This window comes from Neophocaena asiaeorientalis, unplaced genomic scaffold (assembly GCF_003031525.2).
Source record: "Neophocaena asiaeorientalis asiaeorientalis breed wild unplaced genomic scaffold, Neophocaena_asiaeorientalis_V1.1 scaffold223, whole genome shotgun sequence".
NCBI lineage: Eukaryota > Metazoa > Chordata > Mammalia > Artiodactyla > Phocoenidae > Neophocaena > Neophocaena asiaeorientalis.
Genome location: NW_020175045.1, coordinates 2,744,983 through 2,752,208, shown reverse-complemented (window position 1 = coordinate 2,752,208; position 7,226 = coordinate 2,744,983). Strand labels below are relative to the sequence as shown.

Genomic DNA, 7,226 nt, shown 5'->3' with positions numbered 1-7,226 from the left:
AGAAAGCGGGAGACAAGACAGCGCTATGCCAGAGAGGGTCCCGCGGAGACGCGAGGCGTCCGCGAGCCACAAGAATAGGGTCCCCGTGGAGACGCGAGGTGCCTGCGAGCCACAAGCATAGGGTCCCCGCGGAGACGCAAGGTGCCTGCGAGCCACAAGAATAGGGTCCCCGCGGAGACGCGAGGTGCCTGCGAGCCACAAGAATAGGGTCCCCCTGGAGACGCGAGGCAGCTGCGAGCCACAAGAATAGGGTCCCCCCGGAGACGCGAGGTGCCTGCGAGCCACAAGAACAGCCCGTGCTCAGAGCCGGGTGAGGGTGGGACGTCTGTCGTACGTGACTTCCCCCATGGAATTACGCCCATGATTTTAGCAGATAAATTAGCCAGTTTCTAGTCTGTGGCTGTTACAGTTTTGGGGGGGGGACCCTCTGGGGTTTTCAGTGTCCACGTCTCGAGTGCCCACCTTCCCGCGACCCCAGATCACCCAGTGGCAGTGGACCTAGCAGCGGGGTGAAAAAAAAAACTGACAACGTGCAAGTAACAGGAAGGATAGAACACCCGGGAATAAGCTAACAAGAAACATGCAAGGCCACTGGAAGAAAACAGCCACACTCAAGTGAGGTCGTGAGAGAAGCTGTGGACACGCGGCCGCGTGGCGCTCCAGACGAGAAGAACAGGAAGAACCGACCCTGCAGGGAGCTGGCGCTGCCCGCGGGAACCCGTCCACGCAGCACGAGTCCACCGGGAGGCCCACCTGAAACCTGGCAAGTGAGCTCTAGACCTTCCGTGGGACGGAAGGTGGGAGAACACCTAACAAGATGCTGAGAAGGAAAATGATAAAAGGTCGTGCTGTGTCCGGTGTGAAAGCCATGCGGAGGCCCCGGTGACAGTGGCTGCGACCTGTGCTCGTGCAGGGACGGCGGGCACTACCCCGCACCCAGGCCAGCCGTCATGCCGTCACCTCCGTAGGCGTGTCTCTAGGAGCCAGGCAGGGCCTCGCGAGGCAAAAGTTTAAATCACCCGCATTTTCTAATGAGACCTTTGCAAACTGGGCAAACCCCCAAAACTGGGTTCCCAGACTGGGAGACCCCGGGGACGCACTGCGTTCCTCCGCGCCCGTGTCCAGTGACTCAGCACACACTTTATCACCGCGTCCTGGTGCCGGCCCCGGGCGAGGCCCAGCCCCGCAGGTTAACTGGCGTAAAGAGGCAGCGTGGTGCCCACGGTGCTCTCCCAGGGTCTGCGCCCCACTGGCCACCTGCCTGCTCGCTGCAGCTCCCTCCACGATGACCACCTGGGGGGCAGGACCGAACTGAGACGCTCCGTGTGCAGCACGCAGCCTGCAGTGGCTGCGGCGTCAGGCCCCAAACCACGCCTGTGCCGTGGACAACAGTGGTGGCGATGCTGATGGTCAGAGTGCACTCGAGCGAACGTGGTGGTACGACAGCGCGTCTGCACAACGGGGCAGCCGCAGGCACCGCTGCAAGGAGCACTTAGCTCCGTCCTGAGGGGGAAGCAGGCTCTGCGGGACCGGAGAAACATTCCAGGAGGTGGGGACAGCATGACGAAGGACATGGAAGGGTGAGAGGATGTCATGTGCTCAGCGACAGCAGAAGGGCCTGGGGGGCCCCGACAGGGAGGCAGTGAAGACATCCACATGGGAAGGTGGGGAGCACGGCCGGCCGCACATCACAGGAACAGCACAGGCTCCGTCCCTGGACACTGAATCCAACAGACCTGCCCCAAACAGGAGACGCATTTGATGCCGCCCCGCCCCGCGCACATGTTCACTCCCCTCCCGGGGGAGGAGCCTCGTCCTGAGACACAGGGGCCTCGTGGTGAGGCAGCCAGCCTCCAGCCGGCCTCCGCGGGGCCAGCGGGAGAAGGGGCCCACCTCAGAGGCTCAACCAACACGTCCCAGCAAGTCCCTCGGGTCTTTTCAAACACGTGCACTCACGCCTCTGTGCGAGGCTCCTGAGAAATCAGCGTTCCTCTCGGGGTTGAGGAGGGGAAGGCAGGTGTCCGGGATGGAAGAGGAGGCGCAGAGGCTCCCGGGCAGGGGACCCGGGGCTGCGGGAGGCCCACTCCTCATGGTGCCACTGGGCACCTCCTCCGATGAGCCTGACCCACACTCCTGCCAAGGACGAAGTTCTCCAGTCGTGCAGGACAGATGCAGAACGTGAAATGAGTCACCACCACGCACAGAGGCGCTTTTAATAATTCACGGGAAGCAGCTGGCAGACTGTGATAAGGCCGGGTCCTCCAGCGGGGGGGGGGCACACAGGCGATGGTTGCCAGCGTTGAACAATGGAGGCTCACACCCCCTCCTGGTGATTCACCGGCCCTCGACACTGGCGTCGATGATGATGCAGTGTCAGCAAGGCCCACTGCGGTGGGCACAGCCCCTGGCAGGGCCACAGGTGGTCTCGTCACCATCCTTGTGATCCATGCTCCAGCCCCTCGGAGCCAGAGCAAGCGCTGCTGGTGCTTCTGCGGAAGGAAAGCCCGGGAGGCCTGCGCGTTCCTGGACCCGCCTTGCGGGGCTGTCCTCAGGTGGCAGAACCTTGCTGTAAAGCGCTTGTCATCAGGAGGCCCGCAGCAGCCTCACCACGCGTAGCCACGACCACACTGCCCGCTTCGAGCTGCACCAAAGCAGGAGAGCAGTGGGGGGCGGGAGATAGTCAGCCGGGCCGCACGTGCTCTGCTCCCTGTCTGGGCAGTGCTTCAGGGAGCCGGGCAGTGTTTCCGGGAGGGGCCCTGGGAGGCGGACAGCGGCGCGGGGCTGTGAGGGGCAAGTCCCCAGAGTCAGAAGACGAACATCCAGTCCTCACTCCCTGAAGTTATAAAGTACTGCAGCACTCTTTAGAGTTAGGGTCGAGGGCTTCCCTGGTGGCACAGTGGTTAGGAGTGCACTAGGGTCAAGGGCTTCCCTGGTGGCACAGTGGTTAGGAGTCCACCTGCCAGGGCAGGGGACATGGGTTTGAGCCCTGATCTGGGAAGATCCCACATGCTGCGGAGCAACTAAGCCCGTGTACCACAACTACTGAGCCTGCGCTCTAGAGCCCACGAGCCACAACTACTGAGCCTGCGCTCTAGAGCCCACGAGCCACAACTACTGAGCCTGCGCTCTAGAGCCCACGAGCCACAACTACTGAGCCTGCGCTCTAGAGCCCACGAGCCACAACTACTGAGCCTGCGCTCTAGAGCCCACGAGCCACAACTACTGAGCCTGCGCTCTAGAGCCCACGAGCCACAACTACTGAGCCTGCGCTCTAGAGCCCACGAGCCACAACTACTGAGCCTGCGCTCTAGAGCCCACGAGCCACAACTACTGAGCCTGCGCTCTAGAGCCCACGAGCCACAACTACTGAGCCTGCGCTCTAGAGCCCACGAGCCACAACTACTGAGCCTGCGCTCTAGAGCCCACGAGCCACAACTACTGAGCCTGCGCTCTAGAGCCCACGAGCCACAACTACTGAGCCTGCGCTCTAGAGCCCACGAGCCACAACTACTGAGCCTGCGCTCTAGAGCCCACGAGCCACAACTACTGAGCCTGCGCTCTAGAGCCCACGAGCCACAACTACTGAAGCCCTTGTGCCTAGAGTCCGTGAGTCACGACTACTGAGCCTGTGAGCCACAACTACTGAGCCTGCGTTCTAGAGCCCGCGGGCCACAACTACTGAAGCCCATGTGCCTAGAGTCTGTGAGTCACGACTACTGAGCCTGTGAGCCACAATACTGAGCCCGTGATCCACAGTTACTGAGCCTGCGCTCTAGAGCCCGCGAGCCACAACTACTGAAGCCCATGTGCCTAGAGTCTGTGAGTCACGACTACTGAGCCTGTGAGCCACAACTACTGAGCCTGCGTTCTAGAGCCCGCGGGCCACAACTACTGAAGCCCACGTGCCTAGAGTCTGTGAGTCACGCCTACTGAGCCTGTGAGCCACAACTACTGAGCCTGCGTTCTAGAGCCCGCGAGCCACAACTACTGAGCCCGTGTGCCTAGAGCCTGTGAGTCACGACTACTGAGCCTGTGAGCCACAACACTGAGCCCGTGATCCACAGTTACTGAGCCTGCGCTCTAGAGCCCGCGAGCCACAACTACTGAAGCCCATGTGCCTAGAGTCCGTGAGTCACGACTACTGAGCCTGAGCCACAACTACTAAGCCTACGTTCTAGAGCCCGGGAGCCACAACTACTGAAGCCCATGTGCCTAGAGCCCGTGAGTCATGACTACTGAGCCTGTGAGCCACAACTACTGAGCCTGCGTTCTAGAGCCCGGGAGCCACAACTACTGAGCCTGCGTTCTAGAGCCCGGGAGCCACAACTACTGAGCCTGCGTTCTAGAGCCCGGGAGCCACAACTACTGAGCCTGCGTTCTAGAGCCCGGGAGCCACAACTACTGAGCCTGCGTTCTAGAGCCCGGGAGCCACAACTACTGAGCCTGCGTTCTAGAGCCCGGGAGCCACAACTACTGAGCCTGCGTTCTAGAGCCCGGGAGCCACAACTACTGAGCCTGCGTTCTAGAGCCCGGGAGCCACAACTACTGAGCCTGCGTTCTAGAGCCCGGGAGCCACAACTACTGAGCCTGCGTTCTAGAGCCCGGGAGCCACAACTACTGAGCCTGCGTTCTAGAGCCCGGGAGCCACAACTACTGAGCCTGCGTTCTAGAGCCCGGGAGCCACAACTACTGAGCCTGCGTTCTAGAGCCCGGGAGCCACAACTACTGAGCCTGCGTTCTAGAGCCCGGGAGCCACAACTACTGAAGCCCATGTGCCTAGAGCCCGTGAGTCATGACTACTGAGCCTGTGAGCCACAGTTACTGAGCCTGCGCTCTAGAGCCTGCGAGCCACAACTACTGAAGCCCATGTGCCTAGAGCCCGTGAGTCATGACTACTGAGCCTGTGAGCCACAGTTACTGAGCCTGCGCTCTAGAGCCTGCGAGCCACAACTACTGAAGCCCCTGCACCTAGAGCCCGTGAGCCACGACTACTGAGCCCGTGAGCCACAACTATTGAGCCCATGTGCCTAGAGCCTGTGAGCCTCAACTACTGAAACCCGTGAGCCACAACTACGGAAGTTCGTGTGCCTAGAGCCCGTGCTCCGCAACAAGAGAAGCCACTTCAAAAAAAAAAAAAAAAAAAAACTCCTTTCTGCAGCCATGGCCGGCCTGACCTAATTAGGGTGAGGCGTGTCAACAATACAACTACAGCCAGGGATGTCTTTCCTTGTGATATCAATTGCATTTAAAGAAAAAAACATGAATTGTGCTCACACTTACTAATTATGTTTGCTAATTATCAACAAAAAGTCAGACTGCCTTTATCTTGTCATCTGCAATTAGCTAAAGATACTTAAATTTTTCTTTTTTCCTCTCTCCTTTCCTACCTAGTGAACTGACTCTGGGCCAGCAAACAGCAGGCCAGCAGCTGCAGGTGGAGAGATGCTACAGGAGCCGGGGCCCCGTTCGCAGCTGTCCTGGACAGAGGGCCTGGGGTTACAGTCAGCAGCCCCTCACCGTCCAGACCCAGAGGAGCCCCGCCCTCCTAGCACCAGAGACGCCCCCAGTGGCACCAAGGCTGTCACTGGAATGGGTGGGAGGGGTGACTGTGCCCGCCCCCCCGGGTCCCACAGTGCACTCTTGGCCACTGTCCCCCTCTTCAGTTTCTTACTTCTCCATCCCCTCAGGGGTTTACACGAGAGCAGAAACCTCCCCCTAACCAAATGCATGCATTTTCTGGGTAATCTCACTCCCTGAGGGCTTGACTACGGACCTGTCAGGCTTCCAGCTGCCAACCCCTGCACCAGCCTGCCTAGCCTTTATCTCCTCGGGGGCTGCAGGACCCCCCTGGAACCAGTTTGGGAGGGAGAGCAGGGGCTCACACAGGCTCCTGGACTGAGTGTGGCTCACCTGCAGTCCTGGGCCCCGGGCACCGCCATTTCTCATTTTCCCTTTAACTCAGAAAAAGAAGAGGGAAGTGAAATAACACGAAATAAGCTAAAGATTAGACCATCAAGGGCAGAGATTAGACCCAGAGAATGAACTTGAGGACACGGGGAGGGGGAAGGGTAAGCTGGGACGAAGTGGGAGAGTGGTATGGACATACACACACTACCAAATGTAAAATAGATAGCTAGTGGGAAGCAGCCGCATAGCACAGGGAGATCAGCTCGGTGCTCTGTGACCACCTAGAGGGGTGGGATAAGGAGTGTGGGAGGGAGGAGATGTGGGTGTATATGCATATGTATAGCTAATTCACTTTGTTATAAAGCAGAAACTAACACACCATTGTAAAGCATTTATACTCCAATAAAGATGTTTAAAAAAAAAAAAAAGGCGGAGATTAAAAACCTGTCTGAGGAGACAGCTACAGCCCAGACCCAAAAGCAAGCAAGAAAGAACCAGCGTAAGGGGCCCACAGCGCCTGGCTTGTGCACACGAAGGCCACGGGCACCTCATCTCCGCACATGGCCGAGTCAGCTCAGGCAAGGCCAGGCCCCGCACTGCCGCCCGCCTCTGCAGGGTCAGTACCACTGGGACAAGGCACGTTTCATTCGAAGCTCCCCATGGAGCACGGTCCCCAAGGTCCCCCAGTGGCCTGGGGGAGGGGCCTTGCGCCGAGTCTGGGGACACCAGGCCTGCCGGAGGCTCTCCACCCTGGCTGACATCAGACTTGCCCAGGAAGACATGAAATGACACCGCTGCCCGGCCCCCCACCCACCCCCGCAACCAATTCTAACTTAGTCGGTCTAGAGGAGGGACCAGGTGTCAGGATTTCAAAGCCCCTGGGTGATTCACACAAGACGGAAACTATACGGGTTGAAACTAAAAAGAAGTACAGACTGGAAGGCACACAGCCCTGCGGCCCTGCGGCCCCGCGTCCCTCGGGGTGCCCCGGCCTCCCCAGCTCAGCGCCCACCCTGGCCTGAGGGCCAGAGCCAGTGGCCAAGTGCAGCAGGGTCTGTCCTCCCTCTTGCCCAGGAGGCACAAGCCCCAGGGCCGGGGAAGGGCCGAGGCATCAGCTCCAAGGCATCCTCACTTCTCAGCCTTGAGGCCTCGGGCATCAGATGCCCACGCACCTCCTCCTGCCTCGTGAACATCACGGAAACACGGCCCGAGGGCACACGCCAACTCAGGCCAGCACCGAGGGGGCGACAGAGGAGACACAGATCACTGAGTTCTCAGGATCTCACCAAGAGGATGCATCAGGCTTCACGGACACCCCC

General features: G+C 59.7%; 1 protein-coding gene across 3 annotated transcripts in view; it reads right to left on the bottom strand.

The window, feature by feature from the left end:
- MAD1L1 (mitotic arrest deficient 1 like 1) overlaps positions 1 to 7,226 on the bottom strand; it is a 314,409-nt gene that overhangs the window by 112,992 nt on the left and 194,191 nt on the right. The gene's annotated exons all lie outside the window — the stretch shown is intronic.